Here is a 22882-nt window from a genome sequence, read left to right on the forward strand (position 1 = left end):
GTAAATAATTACAATGCAGAATTTCTCCTCTCCCCAGCCTTTAACCTTTTGCCTAAAAAATTACTTTCTTTGTGGTGAAAGATCATTCGATTTGTTACACTCCAGAGTCCCTGCAGAAACAAATTATTCTTTTGAAAGTCGTTATTGTATTCTGTTAGGTCCATCAGTTGCAATTCTAAAAAAAAAACCCAAGTTCTATTTAAGGAGAAAATTAGGTTTATAACTTGTTGGTTGCTCAATTGTCCTTATTTTCATTACAAAGAGGAACACCTTACATGAGATTTCAATCAGGAGAAGAAAACGGAGCACTGAGGTAACTACCTGTAGCTTTCCATGGTGCCAGGAGCAGCAAGGACAGCACAATATACCAAAATCACTCACTGAAAATGAAATCTTGATACATAAATAAAGGACCTGATTATATTTACCACTTAGAGCATACGTTTCCCTCCTTACAACTAATGACAATCAAGAAATTTAAGTATTTCAGTTGTTTCATGATTAGAAATAAATTCTAATGTATGTGTGTGCATTGTGTCATATTTAGCCCTACAAATGTTTTTCCAAAACAAAGTAGACATTCAAAAGGTTTGTTTTGCTTAATTGGGCTGTAAATCAGAAAACATCCTAGGTGCTGTGAAAAGTACACAACCCACTCCAAAGACCCAGGCTATTATAAATTCCACAGATCTTAGCCAGGGCTCTCTAGAAAGTGGAGCCTGAGACAAGAATTAAAGTGCTGATGCTTTACTTGGGAGGTGTGAAACAAGGCAGGAATGATGATGAAAGGGAAGTCAGCAAAAAAGGCTATAAACCAATGTGAAGTGAGGTTTTAGATGTGGCCTATCACTTCTCCATAAGCTGCAGAGAAAGACGGTGCAGCGTGATTAGTAGGTCTGGCTACTTAAACAGGAGTCTTCTTTGGACCAAATGCAAAGAGAAGCCGTGCCTTGAAATAGCCGATACAAGGTAGGGAGGTAAAGGAATCTATCTGCCTGCTCCCTCCTGACTTGTTTCCCAATGGCTATCCCTTGGGGACTTAACTCCCATGCACTCTGGACTTATCATCTGGCAGGCAGCTGCTCAGAATGGCAGAGTCTACCCCTGGAGAGTGCTGTTTCACCAAGTCCTGAAGTGGCAGGAGGCCCAGAAACCCGGCATGTGGCTGGTTGGCCATCCTGAACAGCCTGGTGGCTCAGTGTGGCCAAGTGGAAGGGCCTAGCCCTCCCAGAGTAAATGACTAACCAAAAGACTGACTCTGTTGTCTTAGGGGACAGAACTGAGTGGACTTTATCTCTGTCCAAAGCAGAAGTGACTGAGATGAAAGAGCAGCTGAAGTTTCAGGTAGGGACTGTGCCTAGAAAATCTGAGGAAGAGCATAACGTATCTATGTGTGGTGGATAAAGTAATAGGTTGGGTTAGAAGTAAAAAACATATAAGGGAACATGCCCAAATGCAGGAATCAGTTTGTGGCAACAGGATGGGTTTCTTAGACTGACAAGATACCAGGTTGTTCCAGGTCACCCCAATTCTCAGGCAGTTTCTGTTTGGCATCATAGAGTTAAAAGCTGCCTCACAGTCTATGACAGATTGTCAAAGCAATGAAAAAGAAGTCAAAGCTACTAGCATCTGTGTTTCAGAAGATAAACGTTGTGAGATTCATATACCATTGATTCCACATCAAACAAAAGGCAAACAGGGTAATGGTTGATGTATCCAGAGTTCTTTTTCCCATGATGCTGAGTCAATGATGGACATCAACACTGGCATTACGAGCAATTACATCTGCAAAACTTACCTGTCACAGCTAATATTAAACAAGACAGAAACATCAATGAGATCTGAGAGTAAAGTCAGAAAAGAAGATAAATGATTTTCCAAAGCTTAGGTTCCTTTTCCAATTGTCCAAGGAGGATACTTTAAAGTGGTGTTTTCTGCAGGGATACTTTCCTGGGGTCGGTTTCTGCCTCATGGCTCTAACATTGAAAAAAGAAAAGGGCATTTTCAGTGGCAAATAACCCTCTGGATTAGTTATATTGACCAAGTGGAGGATAGTTTTCAGTCAATCTCACGTAGTTGTGACAGGGGATATGGGAGGTGGCTTGTCTGCCCCTTTAGGTCCATGGACTTTTCATGAAAGGAGAATTCTAAGTCAAAGTGTGTCCCTTAGATCAGCTTCAGTAATAATTTAAAATGCTGACCCCTGGGGCCCATTAGAGTTTTACGGATTCATATCTATGTGGAGCGGGGACTAGAAATCTTCATGTTTAATTTAAAAAAACTAAGGAGATTCTGAAGTAAATATTATTAAACACTGACAAAGTCATCTTCAAGGGAAAAAATATCTACTTGGTGCCCATAAATGCTTTTGAAAATGGAAAGAAATCACCTGATACCTCAGGGTTCCTTTCTAACAGTAAAGCTGCTAAGGCTTCAAGCCAAGATTTCCATTACAGACCTAAGGAAACAGGAGCACTCCTGTGCTGTTAATTAACAACTAAGACCTGTGATCCCTCCCACCAATGAAAGGTCCTTAAGTAGCTCTAACTTGGTCTCCCAGTAGTAATAACTTAATAGGAAACATAAAAGACCATGCCAATGGAACATTAGGAAAAAGTCTTATTCAAGCACTGCTAAGTAGAGCTGCTAATCTGCTCAATGTTCCTTAATATTAACTGTAGTTCTCACTTGGATGTCTACCCAGTTTATGTAGCTATTGACAGATGTTTACAATATCCCGAGTCCTTTAACTCAGATCTTTACTGTTGTAAGCATCTCCAATGAAGAGAAAGTTTTGTGCATGGAGCAGAACACTCACTAAAAGGTGTACTTTATATTACTACATATTAAAATGGAAGTTTGGCAGAAACAAAATCATATAATAGGTATTGTATTCCAAAGGAGGCATTAGACCATACACAGAATTCAAAAGGTTGTTTCAAGAAACTATTCACATGTCCTTTAACCACAAACTCGCTAGAAGGATTTAAATAGATCAGGAGTGGCATATTCCAAAAGAATTTGGAGGGGAAGATTTCTTCGGGGAAAACTGTGCCACAATTCCCACCCATCACTCCCAACGGGACATGAGAATGTAATGAGTGGTTTCAAGACCACTTAGAGGGCTTTATATGTGTCATATGCATTCTGGAGACACAATTGACAAGTTTCTGAGTCACAGGTAAGAAATCTAAAGCGTGAGAGAGAAGGTAGCTTGCCGTTTTGACAATGGAGCAAAAGAGTTGGTGCTGGCTTATAAATTTAGATTCAGAGTAAATAATGCATAAATGCTTTTCCATGGACCAGATGTGAGGGGCACACACATAGGAAACCTAGTGTGAGGTCGTCTTAAGTCTCACCCAAGAAAACCACATGGTAGTTGACAATAACAGAGAGAATTTGAAGATATCGAGAAATGTTAAAGGGCTGAGAAAGCAAAATAGAGATGCACTTGGTAGGGTCAAAAGAACTTCAGGTAATATGTCCCCATAATTGGGGTAGGGGAGGGTTTCTAAAGTACTCTTAAAAGAGAAGGCGCCTACTTTAATCTCCTAATGGTCCAAGACAGCATGGACCAGTTAACGATAGCATCAGTCGGTTGAGACTCTCCTACCTTTGTCCTTCTCTTCCCTTCCAATACCCTGACTACAAAGGGGTCAGAAGTGCAGTTAGTTAGCCAGATCAAGGGAAGGGGATGAAGGTGAAAAATGGAAGTGCTAAGGAGGCAACCAACCACATCTTTTCCCAATTGTAGGATTCCAACCTCGTTCAAGTTAGGAATAGGGAGAAATTTCAAATTTAAGTTTAGAATTTTGATTAGTACATGAGAATGGACATTTTAATTATTAACTGAAGACTGTGTCTGAACTTAAGGCAACCATGACTAGAAACCACAGATCTGGCCCTTATTTTCAACAGAGACAGGAGAAGAACTAGCCTTATAGAACAGATTTAAAGAAACAGCAAAAGACAAGAACAAAATTATTTTATAATTACATCTCAGGAGTTATTTTAGTTCAACTGTAATGGTTCCTTTCACTCAATGCTTAATTCATTAGATCCACATATCTAAAAAACAAAACTTGGAAAATCCATTTTTGTGGACATTTAATTATTTTAAGGTTGATTGATTAAATTCCTTTAAATAATTTGAACTGCAATTAGCAACTTAGTGTGACTGATTCTTCTGGATACTTTAAACACCCTAAACAGCAAGAAAAATATACAGAAACACAATACTCATAATGCCCAATATCTTAAAATAATACTAGTAGCAAAAGCACTAATACCATTAATGAAATGTGCTTTAATTCTTATTTTTACATCTTTTCAGGGTTCTAATTTATACCTTCCTAAGCTTTCTGAAGCTTTACCAGAACCAATGTTTACAATCTTTCCAGGGATTTAAAAAAGTTTTTCCAGATCTAAAAGAAAAACAATGCTAATTTAGAATACCAGAATCCAGGTTTCTGGCTGTTCGTTTACATTTGTGGTGTGACACTTAGTTGTATGGTCCAAGATAAAGCAAACTTCTGTCTCTGCAACAGGCTGATTGCCTTTTTATATCAAACTTTCTTTTGCTCATTACATCCTGATACCCATGTATCCCTGTCTTTATATAAATTTTAATTTTTGAAGACTTTTCTTTCCCTAAGTTTCTCATAGCCAGAAGTCCCTATGCCATTGCCTTGATATTATGATACATTGACCTGGTTTGTTTCAAGTACTGAAATATACATATTTCTTATTACTATTTTATTAAAGTTCATAAGGATTTATTCATAATAAGTAGATACTTTGTCTCCTAGGAGATGAGGGATTGAATTTTTGTGCTTTTCCTCTCAGAACATTTGGATCATTTATAATTTTGAAACACCCCATTTTGTAATGGCCACGGTGTATGCCTGTATGCCATAGCTGTAATCAATGTTAATAACCTTGTAAGTCATTATTATATAAGACCATTAATTCTAGTCCTCCTTTAGTATTTAGTATGCCCTCTTTTCCCAGTCATTTCTACCTCAAGAAAAACGTCTACCTTATTGAGCAGAAATCCTGTGTCTTATTGGTTCATTTATATATCTTTGTTCCTTTTCTTTTTTACACAAACGAGTATATGTGCTGAACATATGGAAATATATGCTAAACAGAGAATAAAATGTTACATGTCAACAATTTCCTACTTGTTTAAATTGTTTAAAGATGCAAAGATCCTTCTGGAATTATTCTTTTTTTATATTACAAGTACCTCTTTGCACACTTTGTGTTTCCTCTTTTGAGTATTATTGTAAACTCATGGCTTTTTTCAGGCTTAACTTGTTCCAATTGAACCATTAGCATTATTACTTCTGTCCTTATTTGCCGGCTTTTTTGTCATTGAAGCTCTACCATGATGTTTCAAGAAGCAGCTTTGACTTCTGCTTAATAACAAGTTGTTTTGAATCCATCTCATTTTGTCTTTGCACCAGACATAGAATCATCTACCCTCCAGGGATCAAAATTTGTGTGCTAGGGGTACACATGAGGGTTGATAATAAATTAGAGTAGTGCCCCTGCTGTTGGGCCATTTATAATAATGATAGAGCTGGAAAATAAGTCTTTTAAGGACATGAATTCACACTGATTTTCCAATGTAACATATTACTGAACCCAGCTTTTCTTGCTTTTACACTTGCTTTTACACTTATAATAAATATGTAATAAGATGGAGAAAATGCATTATCTTCACAGTTGGTAGAATTTCTCCTCAAGAGAGATCAACCTCCCTTGGGAAAAATGTTTTAATTTTTTAGTGTAGAAGGTGAGCTCCTCTCCCTTCCCAATTTCTACCATCAGGGCCTAAAGGGCTGACCCTGAAGTTACAGTGAAGAATTTAGCTGTCTGAGGGCTGCCAGGAAGAAGGGATTTGAGTACAGAAGATGAAAGAAGGGGAGGAAAGGAGGACTTTATGGTGTTATTATTGCCTCTCATGCTGATCCATCCACCAAATAAACAATCAAAACACCGAATTCTTAAGAGTCCTGGTATGCGTGTGTGGCAAGGTGTGCAGGGGCTGTCCATGAAAACTAAAGAAAGGGCTGAGCATCACGACAGATTGAGGAGGTGTAGGACAGGTATAGTATGCAAGAATGCAGAAACCCAAAGACGTGGAGAGCTCTGAGAATATAAGTTTCCTGTAAATTTGCCAAAAATTTGGAAGATCCCTTGAGACTGCAACATAGTAGAATCAATGAGGTGATTTCATTTAGATCTAAGAAGCAGGAAAGCTCTCTGTCTTAAAAATAAGACACAAACAACTTCTTAGAATAGGGTTGCCAGATTTAGCAAATAAAAACACAAAACGCCCAGTTAAATTTGAATTTCATATAAATATTTTTTAAAAATTAGTGGAAGTACAATATGTCCTATGCAATATTTGGGACATATTTATACTATATAAAAGCCCAACAAAAAGGACTGAACCCACATTATGAAATGGAATAGAAATTGTAAACAGTTTACCAAATACAATTTTTTTTTTTTGCTAAACTTCTGTGATTTTATTTTGAATCTTTTCCTTTTATGCTAAAAATCTTAGTTCTTAATGACAATAGCATAATTGCTTATTTGCTTTACCCCATTTTTAACACACCCATATATTCATATAAGATCAATATCAAATATATGATTAGTGAAAATATTATTATTGTTATTGCAGTTCTTAGGTATATCCTACCAGAGACATATAGGTGAATTACTGTATTTTCAAACCATTTAAAATAACACACCTCTGCATAATTAAGCTATCAACTCAATGTGCAATTAGGGTCATTTATTTTATTTTCCCCTTGATTTTATGAACTGCCTTTTCATTCTTTTTTTTTCTTTTATATCTTTATTGGAGTATAATTGCTTTACAGTGTTGTGTTAGTTTCTGCCGTACAACAAAGTGAATCAGCTATATGTATACATATATCCCCATACCCCCTCCCTCTTGAGCCTCCCTCCCACCCTCCCTATCCCACCCTTCTAGATCATCACAAAGCATCAAGTTGATCTCCCTGTGCTATGCAGCAGCTTCCCACTAGCCATCCATTTTACATTTGGTAGTGTACATATGTCAATGCCACTCTCTCCCTTCACCCCAGCTTCCCCGTCCCCTCCTGTGTCCTCAAGTCTGTTCTCTATGTCTGCATCTTTATTCTTGCCCTGCCACTAGGTTCATCAGTACCGTTTTTTTTAGATTCCATACATGTGCATTAGCATACAGTATTTGTTTTTCTCTTTCTGACTTATTTCACTCTGTATGACAGACTCTAGGTCCATCTACCTCATTACAAACAACTCAATTTCGTTCCTTTTTATGGCTGAGTAATATTCCATTGTATATATGTGCCACACCAAATGTTTTTATATATATATCAAAAACTACAAATAAACCCAGCATGGTTATGGTATCATCTGTGCCCTTCTTCATTATAAATATATAAAACCCCTTAGTTGTGATAAATAGGAAAAGCTCCACCACATTTGTTTTTGTTTATTTCTGTATTGATCATCCTGATTCTGCATCATTTCTTCATACCTTGCTTTCCACATTCCCCATGCCAATATGTAACAATCATGGTTTTTTAAACCTACTGTTGAAAATTCTCACAATATCTGTGTGATTGTTAAAGAGTCAAGTAGAAGGTCTTTGTAAACTATTTCTTCAGCTTCAGCTAACTCTGTTCTCCAATGCACAAGACATATCTTGAGCTGAAACTCTGGAAGACATCCATATAAGCTTTGCAAGGTGACGGCTGTGATGTTACCTAAAAATGGTCCTTCTCATGCCTCTGCACCTCATCTAGCTCTTCAGAACCTTTTCAGCCTCAGTTGTCTTGTGATGCTGTTTTGAGGAAGGTGGAAAATTCTTTTTTGGTAGGAATAAAGAAGCATCCAGGTTGGGGAAAAATGTATACCTCATTCTACAGGAATCCTGTGGCATATTGTGTGACATGGAACCTTAATTGTAGCTGCTCAGCACTTTTTTCCCTCTTCCCTGATTTCACACAGGGTGCACTCATTCTTTCTGCACCCCTAATGCCCTGCTTTCTCAAGCATTTTTCCGTCCTGGGCTTTTTGCATGCAGTGATGTGAGGGGAATTCTCAGCTTAGTGTAGTCATATGATGAATCAGAGACACAGAATTAAGAATTTATCAGGGATACATACTTCCAGTGAAAGATGCATATCTAGGCATCTACAGCAAGAAACTCGTGGGTTATGCAAAATTCTTTCCAAAGGAAACAGGAAAAAAAGTTAATAAAACTTTACAAAAGTGATTGTGTGGTAGCAAAATGCATTTGTGAAAAGTGAAAAAAATGCCATTATCAATGTCCTGCTGAGAGAAGAGTTGACTGAACTATACCCAACTGTGATAAAGAACTCACAACGATCCCAGGCCTTCCAAGGGAGAAATTAAGAAAGGGGTATAAAGTTGCCTGAGTTTGCTTAGCTTGTCAAAAGGTGGGGGTACTCTTCAAGCCTCACTCTTCTCATTTGTACAGAAAGGGGTTTGGGCTAAACCAGTGGTGCTCCAGCTGTGCTCCAGGAGGCCTTGTGTCTCTGTGGTGACACAGAGATGGGGCAGGTGGGGCAGGACATCCTATCCAAGAGCCAGAACAGTTCTGACTAACTCTTTTACATATTGGAATTCACAGAAAAATTCCACTGAAATAAAGGTTTAGTATCTGTATTAATTTCCTTGGGCTGCTATAACAAATTACCACAAACTTAGTGGCTTAAAACAACAGAAATGTATTTTCTCACAATTATAGAGGCCAGAAGGCCAAAATCAAGAGTCAGTAGGGCTGGACTCCCTCCAGCAGCTTTAGGGAGATTCTGTTCCTTGCCTCTTTCAGCGTCTGGTGGCTCTTGGAATTCCTTGGCTTGTGGCTCTCAGTCCAGTTCCTGCGTCAGCTTTCACATGGCCTTCTCTTCTTCACATCTTCTACCTTTCTTTTCTTTTATGAAAACACTTGTCATGAATTTAGGGTCCACCCTAATCCAGATGAGAACATCTGGAGAGCTTTAAATTAATTACATCTGCAATGATGGTTTTTCCAAATAAGATCACATTCACATGGTCTGAGTAGACATATCTTTAGGGAGGCCACCATTCAACTAACTACAATATCAAAGAGAATTTAATCTAAACAATATTTTAAAGGTTCCTTTTATATATATTTTTTCAAACTATGGATTAACACATGCTTGCTGCAATAAATAAAACTTACGAAGATGTATAAAGAAAAAGCTAATTATCTACCCCCCCCTTTTCTGCTTCCCTCCAATTTCACCTCTTTCCAACAATTCTCTCCAACTCATCCAGATTTACTGACCTTTCTTCCAGTCGATCTGGTAACCCATGTTAACAACCCTGTGTTTGTACCCCCATGCTTTATTTCAGGCTCATGTAATTACACACACAAAACACACACACACATACATACAAGCATATACACATATATCTGCATTGATAAGGAGTTTGAAATTGATTATAAAATTTGTATCATACTATACACACTCCTATGTACTTACTTTTCTCTTTAAAAAATGCCTTGAGTACATTGCTCTAAATTAACTAGTATAGTTCTAGTTTTTATTATTTTTTATTATTTTTAATGGATGCATAGTAGCATTATGTTCCACAATGTGGACAAACCAATATTTATTTCAAGCTTTCCCTATTAATGGGCATTTATTATATTTCCAACTTTCTGTATTTTTACCCTACTGAAAAATTCTGTAGTACATAATCCTTGTACATGCAATTTTATAAGCTGGTGATTTTATTACTATATACAACTATATAGTAATTTGTATTACTATAAATTCCCAGCAGTAGGACTACAGATCAAGAATGCATGTATTTTTCATTTCAATAAATTGGTACCAGATTGCTTTCCCGAAAGACTGCAAAATTCCATTTGTCTACCAATATATGAAAGTACCCATTTCCTCATATTACAACCAGCAATAACTGTTATCATTCTTTCCACATTTTTCCCATTCTGATGGGTGTAAATAACACTAATTTTTATTTGATTTGCATTTCTTTCACTACCAGTAATTTTGAGCATCTTCTCAAATGTTCATTGGCCATTTGGATTTTATCTTCTATGAAATATTTATCTCTATTCTTTGTTCCTTCATCTCCTAGGTTGATTATTCATCCTTTACTCACTGAATTGAAATACTACTAACTTTATCATATATTGAACTCTCATATACACTGGAATCATTTAACCAATTTTTACCTAGTTTCCTAGTTTTAGCACAACGTCACATTGATCTTTATTACAATGGCTATTGTATTTCTAATGATGATAAGGTAGGTAGTTTATCCCAGCTCTTCTTTATATTTTTCATGAATATTCTCAGGCATTTACTATTTCATATTGGATTATTTTATGAAATCCCTCTCAAAATAAAATTCTCTAGAGTCTAATTAAAACTGCAATGAATTCTTATTTTAATTTTAACAGAACTGAGATTTTTATTGTATCTCACCCTCCAAGAATATTGTGTCTTTTCCATTTTTTTAAATATTATTTTGTATAACTCAAAGATTTTATAAGTGTTTTTGTAAAATTCTACTCTTGGTAAATGTATTTCTAAACACTTTATGCTTGTACTGTTATTTTAATGGATTTTCCCCTATTTTTACTTTTAGGTTTTGTTAACTGAGAGAAAATCTATTCGTTTACTCTATTTCATCTTCTACTTGTTTATCTACACAATTATTTTCTTCATACTATTCTTGTGTTAGAATTCTTGGCATTTTTAAATATATAATCATATTCATCAGTGAAAAAGAGATGATTTAATCTCTTCCTTTCCAGCACTTTATCAAATGATCCATGTTATAACATTTGTTATAACTGCAAAACTGTTGAGTATTAACAGCAATAATGAGCATTTCCATCTAGTTCCTGATTTCAATTGACATGATTTCAAGGTTTTAAAAGTAATTTCACTCTATTCATATTTTACCCTAGGGTATCCTTCGAAATTTTATCTAATATACTTTCAGCTTCTCTTAAAATGATAAGGTTTTTTTCCTCTTTTAGTTTGTTGATTAGACAAATTACAATAAGATTTTTCTGATATTGAACCACCTTTGCATTTCTGGATAAATTCTAGTTGGTCTTAATAAATCTTCTTTTAATACAAAGCCAGATTTTATGTGAAGTTTTTTAATGTTAGTGTATCTAAATTCATATGTGTAATTGGTTTATAGTTTTTGATTTTGAAATACTTTTGCCAAATTTGGGTATTAAAGTTGTGCTGTCTTCAAAAATGATTTGATGAAATTTCCATCTTTTTATTGTGTAAATTAAGTAATACGAGAAATAGCTGTTCTTTTTTTTTTTTTTTGTGCTGTACGCGGGCCTCTCACTGTTGTGGCCTTCTCCCGTTGCGGAGCACAGGCTCCGGACGCGCAGGCTCAGCGGCCATGGCTCACAGGCCCAGCCGCTCCGCGGCATGTGGGATCTTCCCGGACCGGGGCATGAACCCGTGTCCCCTGCATCGGCAGGCGGACTCTCAACCACTGCGCCACCAGGGAAGCCTTAGCTGTTCTTTTGAGATCAGTTAGAACTCAGGAAAATAACTGGTCATGATACATTTTTCTTAATGTGATAAAAATATACATAACAAAATTTACCATTTTAACCACTTTTAAATGTACAATTCAGTGGCGCTAAGTACAACGACAATGTTAGTCAACCACCGCCACTATCCATTTCCAGAAACTTATCATCACAAACAGAAACTCTGTACCCATTAAACAATAACTCCATATCCTACCCTTTCTCCAACCCCTGATAACCTCTATTTTACTTTCTGTCCCTATGAATTTGCCTATTCTAGGTACTTCATATAAGTGGAATCATACAATATACATCTTTTATGTCTGGCTTATTTAACTTAGCATAATGTTTTCAGGGTTCATCCATGTTGAAGCATGAATCAGAACTTCATTCCTTTTCAAGGCTGAATAATATTCCATTGTATGTGTATACCAAGTTAGTTTATTCATTTATCTGTTGATGGATTTGGGGTTGTTTTCACCTTTTGGCTATTATGAATAATGCTGCTATGAACATTGGTATGCAACTATCTTTCTGAGCTCCTGCTTTCATTTCTTGGGGGTATATACCTAGAAGTGAGATTGCTGAATCATTTGGTTTATGTCTAATTATTTGAGGAACCATCACTCCTTTCCTTAGTGCCTGCATCATTTCCTATTTCCACCAGCAATGTGCAAGGGTTCACAATGCTTTTTTTTAATGATATAACTTTAATCACCTTTTTCACTTCTTCACTCATAATTGTTTTACTCTAGGTCTGTACTTCTTTATCAATTTTGGTATGTTTACTTTGCTTGGAAATCAGTAATTTTCTTTGGAGTTTCAAATATCTTCCATCCTCTTTCCCTTTTATTTTACCACTTATCAAAGGAATTTAGGCTATAAATTTTCTCTCTGAGTTTTTGCTGTCCTGTAGGTTTTGATATTCATCATTTTTTTACTGTTTTTAAGATAGTTTGTAATTTCAGTTTTCATATGGTCTTTGGTCCATGGGCTAACCAGGAGTGCATTCTTAATTTCCAAGTAGGTTGGGGGTTGGAGGAAAAAAGAAAATCACTATTTCATTATCTCTTATTTTAACATGGTCAGAGAGAGTAGTCTGTAAAAATCTTGCTTTTAAAATTTTGTCAAGATTTGCTTTGTGGTCAATTACACATCTATTTTTGTGAAGTTTCCACAGACATAGAAAAAAATTTTATATTCTCCATTCAAGAGATATATGTTTCTGAATTTTTCTTTTTGTCTTGCTCTCTCTATACAAGAAAATGTCTTGATATCATTATTCAATTCCCTTATAATCTCGTATAATTCTAAAAATGGGTATTTTAAGGTATCCCATTATAACTGTAGTTTTGTAATTTATCCTTGCACATCTAATAGATATATCTTTTTATATTTAGCTATTATGTGGTCTTTGGGTGTTTTCATTGTGTGGTTTTCAGATTCTTCATAAACTGTTCAATTTATCACTTTATTATTGCAAGATTCCCCTATATTGATTACTACTTTCAACTTTACATACCTCTTTTCCTATTATTAACATAGTTTCTACTATTGCCATGCCTGCTTTCTTTTTTCTTTTTCTTTTTTCTTTTTGTGATTTCCTTCACGTTGGCCTTATTTTCATCCCCAAGGCAGACACATCCTTCTTCCTCTTGCTCTAACAGATGATAAGCTCTAGAAAGTAGTTGACTGAGAACTGTGTCTCCTTTAAGCCACAGTATTTCCAGAATCCTCTCACCCTCCATTGCTTTACTACTAGATTATTTCTCTTATTCCTCTATACTTCTATATTATCTTACCTAAGTAGAGGGGGAAAAATCTTTACAGAGAATTAGGAGAACTGAGTTTTTAATAAAGCTCTGCCAATAGCTGTGTGACCTTAAGCAAGTCAATTAATGTTTTGAGAACTATGGTCTCAGTTGTAAAATATCCAAATTGACAAGATGGCCTCTAGGGTCCTTTCCAGTTCTGCAATTCAGATTCTACCATTCTAGAGAGGAAAACTCAAGGAGGGAGAGGAAAGATATGAAGGTAGCACAGGTCAGGTACAAAAGGTCAATTGCAAATTTTGAGGGCTAAGCACAAAGATAATCTTTTGTCTTAATTATGTACCAAAATATTATATGCAAGGCTACTATATAGCATTGCTAACTTTTAAAATTATGAGTATGAATTGGGCTATATGTCTCAGAGATAATTCTATGGTTCATTTAGATATCTGTTAATGTAAATTGAATACCTTAAAATTACATACTGGTCTCCATAATTTTCTAATTCAACCCGTAAGTGATGAACCACCATGCATTTGAGATGTACCTATGTCTGAGAGAATTATTTTGTGTCCATATTCATTTCAAGTCACAGTACACTACTTATTAACTACTGCAGCAAAAATCAGAAACAAATTCCATTGTATAATAATCCTCCTCCCTCCAAAGTTTAATGGGGAGAGCCAGTTAAATTGTGCAGGGTAAGTTTTCACATCCACTCACAAGAATCGCAATATTTCTCTTCTTTATCAGAAGGAAGGAGAGTGTGGCCGAAGCAATCCCACGGATTTCCAGTAAATCTTAACACTTAACTGACTGTCCCAAAGCCTGTCTACAGTCCAACAGTGAGAATTCTGGAAAACAAGTTACATTCTAATGCTTCCGTCTACATTGTCTCTTATGTAGTCTGAATGTTCGTAGAATCCAAAGTCAAAGCTAAGATTGTTTCTCCTGGAACATACGTAGACCAGACCCGTGTCTCCATTCTAAAGACTGTGTGATTCAAGAGTATTTAAATCAGTAGGCTTTACTGAGTGCCTATTATGAGCATCGTTTTACTTTAAACACACAATATAATGAAGTAGTAAACATATTAAAAACATGGAAGATTTGATATCTATCCTTGAGGAACTTACAACCTGACTCAGGAAATTAAAAAGAATACTGTACACAGAAACAAGAAAAATAGCTACAAGGCAAAATGAAATAATCAAAATGTCACTGTGGTGCTCGCTTCGGCAGCACATATGCTAAAATTGGAACGATACAGAGAAGATTAGCATGGCCCCTGCTCAAGGATGACACGCAAATTCGTGAAGCGTTCCATATTTTGGGGACGAAGTGAGAGAGTGGCATTGACATATATACACTACCAAATATAAAATAGATAGCTAGTGGGAAGCAGCTGCATAGCACAGGGAGATCAGCTCTGTGCTTTGTGACCACCTAGAGGGTTGGGATAGGGAGGGTGGGAGGGAGATGCAAGAGGGAGGGATATGAGGATATATGTGTACGTATATCTGATTCACTTTGTTATACAGCAGAAACTAACGCAACATTGTAAAGCAATTATACTCCAATAACGATGTTAAAAAAAAATGTCATTGTGATAGGCTGAATATCGACTCTCCCAAAATGTTAACATCCTAATCCCTGAAACCTTCGACTTTACTACTTAACATGGCAGAAGGGAGTTTGCCCATGTGATTGATAATTCTGAAATAGGAGATTATCCTGGATTATATGGGTAGGTGCAAGAGAGTAGTAAGAGATATGAGGACGGAAGCAAGAGGTTGGAATGATGCAAAGAAAGAACCACAAGCAGGTGTCCTCTACCAGCTGAAAAAGGCAAAGAAATGATTCTCCCCTCAGAGTCTCCAGAAAAATCAGCCATGCCAATACCCTGACTTTAGTTTATGGACTTCTGACCTCCGGACTGTATGAGAAAAAATTTACATTGTCTTAGCTACTAAGTTTGTGGTTGGAAACTAATACAGCTATGGTATGATTTGAAAATATAAAGTTAGGAGGTAATATTGAATTAAATGAAGTATAATGGAAATGAATCATTGATGATGTTGATAACATTTTTATGTTAGACAGGAACATCTTCTCCTCAGTCTTTGTTTTCATGGAGAAGACTTTTATCTAACACATCCCCTCACTTCTGACCTTTTAATCACTCAGGCCCTGGTGATATAGAACGATGTCTCTGTTTACTTTGAAAAGAATATCTGGACATACTCAATTCAGTTCTGCCATTCTTGAAAAAGAGCTTCCTGGAGGGACAAGCATGTTCTGCTCTTCTTTCTCTTTCCTTGGGAAGGCTGGCCCAGGTGGTACTGCTATAACAGGCAGGGTGAGTCTACTAATTCTGGGGTACATTTAGCAGACCAATTTATCTTTCAAACTAAACTGCGTTCTCCAACCTTTCTCTATAACTAATAAGGTGATATTTTCTTGTTTCTTTTCTTTTTCTAAAATTCCCAATTATTCACAACCTGGGTAGGAAAAGAGAGGTGCAATTTTGGGGGGAGTCTCAAATTCTCCACTGCTAATATTTACAGAGTACATACCATGTGCCAGGCACTGTAGAGAGCATTTTACATATCTCATTTCATCCTCACAAAGACTTTATGAAGCAAGTACTGATCTTAGCTGCATTTTATAGCTAATAAAACCAAGGCACAGGGCTTCCCTGGTGGCGCAGTGGTTGAGAGTTCGCCTGCCAATGCAGGGGACACGGGTTCGTGCCCCAGTCCAGGAAGATCCCACATGCCGCAGAGCGGCTGGGCCCGTGAGCCATGGCCGCTGACCCTGCGCGTCCGGAGCCTGTGCTCCACAATGGGAGAGGCCACAACAGTGAGAGGCCCGCGTACCGCAAAAAAAAAAAAAAAACAACAAGGCACAGAGAGGTAAGTAACTCGCTCAAGGTCTCACAACTTCGAAGTGACAATGTTGTGATTCATGTCCAGGTCTTTCTCACTTCAAAGCCCAGGTTTTTGCACACTCTGCATATTGCCCTTCCTCCTGGAGGACATGAGGTTGGAACTGAACACTAATGACAATTCCTAAAGAAAGCTGTCTTCTTGGTATCAGTCTTGGTTTGATTTCTTTCTAAGAATTTTCTAAGAAACTTCTTTCTAGATATAAAGCTCAAATTGAGGGATTTCCCTGGTGGTCCAGTGGTAAAGAATCCACCTTACAATGCAGACAACCCAAGTTCGATCTCTGGTCAGGGAACTAAGATCTCACATGCTGCAGGGCAACTAAGCCTGTGCGCCACAACTACTGAGCTCACATGCCTCAGCTTGAGAGCCTGCGTGCCACAAACTACAGAGCCCACGCGCTCTGGAGCCCACGTGCCACAACTAGAAGAGAAAACCCACACGCCACAACTAGAGAGAAGCCCATGCACCACAATGAAGAGCCTGAGTGCCACAACAGAAGATCCTGCATGCCTCAACGAAGATCCCGTGTGCCGCAACTAAGACCCGACGCAGTCAAAAAAATAAATAAAACAAATAAATAAATAATAAGTCTTAAAAAAAAGAACTTCATTAAAAAAAAGCCCAAATTGAAAAAAAAATAGAAACTATAGATCACAGTAGCTTTATTCTATATACTTATTTAAATGCTGTTAATCATCTGGGTCACTTATAACTTGCTTTCACATGAACACAGCCTAGACTTGATTACAAAAATAAAATCTCTTTGAAAAGATTTCATCATTTAAAATACAGTCACCCAGAAAACCTTTAATCTTCCATGTCATGGAACTATCCCCACTCAATCAGAAGCTGCCTAAGGGGTAATCTCAAACACTGATGCCTATGGCTGAAAATTAAGAAAGCAGACTTTCATCTCATTTGACCAGTTTTATTTCACTTTTGATTCCACCTCCTTCCCCTTCTCTTATCCTGCAGGCAGTGGACCATATATTTCTTACTTCATAGAGGATTTAATAGGTAGTCACAATTCTATAGCTGGATATCCCACAAAGCAATATTCTCCATGATAAATTCCAGCCATTTTTGACCCTCATCCTTCCTTTGAGAGCCATATCAACCATACTGATAAGACCTCGTATTACCATCTCAAGAGTATAACAAGGTTAAGACAATTGCTGTCTCAGCAAGACGCTGAGCTTTTGATTCATGTTTTTATAACAACAAGGCTGGATTACTACAATTTGTTGTTGGTATTCCTCCCAGAATGCTCACTGCTTTGACTTGACTTTGTATAGAGGATTCGGCAGTCAGGGTGTTCAACAACAAATACAGAAATGCCTGCACATACCCTATCAGTACCACAAACACTATGTTGAAATAAAAAACTGGTTTGAAAAAGTGTAGGTACAGGTCCTTGCTTTTAACATGATGAAACAGTGAACCTTTTCCTTCCAGAAACAAGGCTTTCATGTATAACCATGGTGTAGAACTGACTGTGGCTCAAGAGGTCTAAGCTACTTTATAAGAATGTCATACTTCACTTGACTTGAGGCTCTGATCAGAAATCTGGGGACAATCTCTCTTTTCAAGAGCCAATTCCCACTTGCTAGCACACTTAGTTATATCTTACCAGAAGACACTTTCATTTAAAAAAGTAATGTGGAGAATACAACACTCTATAATCTGCATTAATACCTTAGAGAAACTCAAATCACACAATGTACCAGTATATAAGTCTGACTGAGGAGTATTTCTTATTTATACTTGTAATTTCTGGATGAAGTCTCCTTCCATCTACTAGACCAGTACTTATCAAAGTTTGCTCCTGGAACCACCTACCTCAAGATCACCTGGAGTGTTCATTAAGAACACAAATTCCAGGGTTTTACTCTTAGAGTTATAATCTCTAGGGAATTTTTTAAACAAGCTTCCCAAGTGATCTTAATATATGCTAAAATTTGAGAACCTCTGTACTAGACACTGTAAACCCTGGGAGTGAACATTCACAGTCTCATTCAGAACCTAGCATGCTGCCTGACCCTGGTAGGTAGTCATGGTTCTGTCAATGATGTATGAATAAATGAACAGTTGATGAATCTGTATGGGGATTCACAAAGTCTAAGGCAGTGCCCCTCTGCTCTTGTGATCTGCTCAGCACTTTTTTTTTTTTTGGCTCAGCACTTCTGACAGGGGTTTAGATACCACAGGTAGAGTTGGGAGATTGAGCAAAAAACAGAACACCCACCCAGCTAAATCTGAGTTTCAAAAAACAACAAATAATTTTCAGTATAAGTATTTCCCATGCAATACTTGGCAACTCTAGCCTTAGACTACATAGTCCTAGACTGACCCAATGTCTTCCCTTGGCTGATGTCCCCTCCCAACCACAAAGGGAACACACACATACCTTGTACAGAGGATCTCCGCATGGAAGCCAGAATGCCTTCCTGTATACCTCCAGGAGAGCTGTCAGCTTTACCCCTGAGGAGCAGGGTGAGATTTTTCCTCCCAGTCTCGCTGCCACTGCCTGGACAAGGCCTTATCCAAGGGTGAGGTTCTTGTTTCTCTGATCCTCTGATAGCTCATCTATTAAAAAAGAAGTGAAAATGTTTCCTTGTACAAGTTGCTATGCTGATAATGTAACATGCATAAAGCTTAACAATGGTGCTTATTTTCTCACCTTCACTCTCTTCAGAGCTGTATCACCTTCACTTTCAACATTAACAGAGTACTATCACCATTATCAACTCATATACACACGTGCACACATGCACAAGCAAGTGTGCATACGCCCTCCCTTGCATGCACACACACACGAGCATGCACAAACACTTTTTTGGAGTTGTACTTATGCTCCAGGTAGGAGATTGGCACAATATAGCATGGGGGTCAAGAAAGAGAGGACTCTGAATCCACGCATTCAGATTCCATCTTTGCCATATATGTTTTCTGTGTGACTTTGGCTAGTTATCTAACCTCTTCAAACTTGAGTTTTTTCATTCGTAATATGGAAATAATAATACCTGATTTACAGGGTTATTGTAAAGATCAAGTACATTCATACAAGCAATCATGGTACATGCCTGTACATGGTGAGCTTCAATAAGTATTAGCTATTAGATATTGTTATTTTATTATTATCATCATCATCACTGTATCCAATCCCAATATGTTCTTAAAACTCAGTGACCTCACAGGACCAACAATTACTTCCCCAAGTAATCCCTCTGACTTAGGACTAGAAAGACCCCCAAACGCCCATGTTTTATTCTCATTAGGAGCTGGGAAAATAGTTAAGTTATACTTCAGTAAACTGATTTCCATTCTCTGGAAATTTTTAAAGCATTCATGCTATTGAGACCGTTTTTTTTTTTTTTTTTGAATTTTTGAATTTTATTTATTTTTTTTACAGCAGGTTCTTATCAGTTATCTATTTTATACATATTAGTGTATATATGTCAATCCCAATCTCCCAATTCATCCCACCACCACCACCCCCCGCCACTTTCCCCCCTTGGTGTCTATACATTTGAGACGATTTTTTAATTGACCTAAATAACCACAAATAGAGAAATAGCTTAGAGTTCTTGTGATTCTACATTTATTTTGGTAACTAGTTGTTTGGATGAAAAAGCTTGTCCTTAGAAATTGTCTAAAGATCAAAATATGTAACCCATTACATTTTAAACATCTAAACATAGAAGATCATAACATGTCCATACTTAGAAAATTGTGACTCTCGCTGTCATTACTAATCAAAAATTTTGTAAGAAATATGTCTGACTCTTCCTCATTGCCCAACACTATCTCACCCAATGCCTTTTAGTTAGAATATTAACATGATAGGCATTTATCTACAAATTGATCCATCTATTTAATAGGTATTCATCAACTGCCTCTATGTGTGAGGTGCTTTGCTATAGCAGTGAACAAAACAAATAACCCTGCTCTCATGGAGCTTACATTCTATGGGAGAAAGGGGGAAAAAAAGGAAAACATATAGTATGTCATTTGGTGAAAATTTTGTGGGGAAAAAATTAAGCAAGGATGGGGCTAGGAAGTGCAGTGAGTGCTGTCCTTTTTACTTAGAGTTGTCTGGGAAGACCTCACTGATATTTGTACAGAAACCCGGGAGAGGTAATGGAATGAGTTCTACAGATACCTAGGCAGAAGGGACAGCAATGCAAAGACTTCAAGGCAGGACAGCACCTGATGTGCTTGGTTAAGATAAACAGACCAGTGTGGCTGAGGTGGAGAGAACATGGGAGGGAGTAGTAAATGGTGTCAGAGAGAAGCAAGATGATGAAGGTCATTGTAAGCAATTATATGGACTTTTGCATTTACTCAACTGAAATGGAACACCATTGGAGGATTGTGAGCAGAGGAATAACGGGATCTGGTTTATCTTTTAGAAGGTTCATATTGCCTGCTGTATAGAGAATGACAGTGATGGGGCAGGTATCATAAAAGTCAGGGGACCTATTAACGGTAATTGCAATTATCCAGGAGAGAGATGATGGCGGCTAGGACGATAGCAATGAAGGTAGTGAGAGCTGGTTGGATTCTGGATATATTTTGAAGGTACAAAAGAACATGGTTTGTGCCTTCCAAAAATCTAAGCATGCCCATCAGAGGAGTAACCCAAACAAATGGCAATGTATTAGAACTTTCTTTAAAAAATTTAAATTTTGAATCAACAATGATGTTCAAAGGTAGGGAGTTGAGAAGCTGCCTCTGGGGTAATGGAAGAGAGATTAGAAAGACAGAAAATGATATGGAGAAAGAGGAAGACATTGTAGGTTTCTGAGGAGGTAAAATGAAAAGAGTAGATAAGAAAAAGTGTAGAATTTACTGTTAAATACATCATCCACCTTGACTATTCTCAAATTAAGCCTGAAAAATACTGCATACCTTTGAGTACCTTGTGAGAACAAAATACTAGTTTATGTGTACTATCTTAAGCTGTATTTATAAAAGTAAAATGGTCCCTTTTCCCTTAGCAAAGGTGAAATTCTTTGTAGAATGGAGTACCCAGCTCTGGATCAGTACTGTAAATCAGCAGACCAGGTGTGCTTCCTGAGAAACCCCACAGGTGAACAACCACCACTCTCCTCATGCCTGCTGCATCCCCCTGAATGTTCAAGAAACCTGAGTTATCTATGAATTTAGCCTTATCTGGTAATACCTTGACTCAAACATAATGCTCTCCAAGAACCAAAAAAAACACAAACCTGTACAGGAAATTGATTTAGAAGTGAAAGGCAAAAGGGCCAGAAGAAACCAAAACAAGCCTTGAGAAGACAGATAGGCAGAGAGCAAAGATTAGGTTCAGGGACTTTTAAATTTCCTCAGAGCAGACGTTCTCTGGGTCAAAAATCATGAAAGGTTCAGAGAAACACAAAGCTAATTAAAGCCTTAGAAATTGAGTTTTAAAATATTGTAAGAATACTGAAAAAAATTAACCTGAAGAAAAGGTAAAAAATATTTGAAAGGAATGGGCTTTTTAAATAAACATACCAAAATTTGGATTCACTACTAACACCATGTCCACTGAGAACTCATCAGACAAAAGTTACAACCCAAGCAAAGCTGGCATCACCTTGCCTGAATTTAACTGAGTTTAACACTCTGTGTCCCAGAGTGATAATTCCAAAAGTCTCTGCAGGAAATATAAATAGTTATGGGCAAATTCATGTAGTCATTATGATGGTACCCTCATGGTGGCTATCCCACTGACTTCTGATACAGAACTGCTCTCTGTATCAGGTGTGGTGGGTGGGGTGTTCTATGAACTCATCTGGAAGGGAATGCACTGACAGCCAATCAAAATTCTTATTAAAGGGGACTTCCTTGGCAGTCCAGTGGTAAAGACTGCGCTTCCACTGCAGGGGCACGGGTTCAATCTCTGGCTGGGGAACTAAGATCCTGCATTCCACACCACGCAGCCAGAAAAAAAAAAAACAGAAACAATTCTTATTAAAAAATTTATCTTCAAAAGTGGAAAAAATTTGGCTAAAAATAGTTATTAAAAGCAATCAACTCAAAATACCAAAAAATACTGATTTGTCTTGAATGTCTATTTACATTAACATGAATGAAGGAGTATCCTACAGGGAAGGCCATGCCTGCCACCGGACCTATCATGGAAATAGACTGAGTTTCTCTATAAAAAATTCACTTGTGACAAAGACTGCGACAGATCACGAAAATGTGTGTAATTATATTTTGTCGGCTTCTTAACTCCTACTAAGTATTTTGCTGTTAGTATGCTCATATGCTCTTATTCTTTAGTGTAAAAATCTTCATTCTATTGATATGTTTCTATTCTTTGTATTGTTATAAATATATTTATGGGCAAGGGTGTTAGGAATTCACTTGATGGTATATGTAACAGGGTTAATTAACACAATTTCAGTCACAAGGTAAAACCATGAAATGAAAGTATTAAAAATCACTGTAATAATAACAATTACATTTTTTCAGTCCTTAGATGTGTCACACATTTTACACATATTCTGAATCTCATGACAACCTCGCTGATA

At 37.2% G+C, this 22882-nt stretch overlaps 1 long non-coding RNA gene and 1 other non-coding gene across 2 annotated transcripts in view; one reads left to right on the forward strand and one right to left on the reverse strand.

The window, feature by feature from the left end:
* LOC113618219 (uncharacterized) overlaps positions 1-19101 on the reverse strand; it is a 149186-nt gene extending 130085 nt beyond the window's left edge. The window contains exon 1 of the long non-coding RNA XR_003431928.1: positions 18748-19101. This is a non-coding gene — a long non-coding RNA (uncharacterized LOC113618219). The remainder of the gene's footprint in view (positions 1-18747) is intronic.
* Positions 14616-14722, forward strand: LOC113618612 (U6 spliceosomal RNA). The gene has a single exon (XR_003432049.1). It is a non-coding gene; the product is annotated as a U6 spliceosomal RNA (small nuclear RNA).
* Positions 19102-22882: the final 3781 nt, after the last annotated feature.

Source organism: Aethalodelphis obliquidens, unplaced genomic scaffold (assembly GCF_003676395.1).
Source record: "Aethalodelphis obliquidens isolate GAN/ISIS:26980383/991018 unplaced genomic scaffold, ASM367639v1 scaffold5, whole genome shotgun sequence".
Lineage (NCBI taxonomy): Eukaryota > Metazoa > Chordata > Mammalia > Artiodactyla > Delphinidae > Aethalodelphis > Aethalodelphis obliquidens.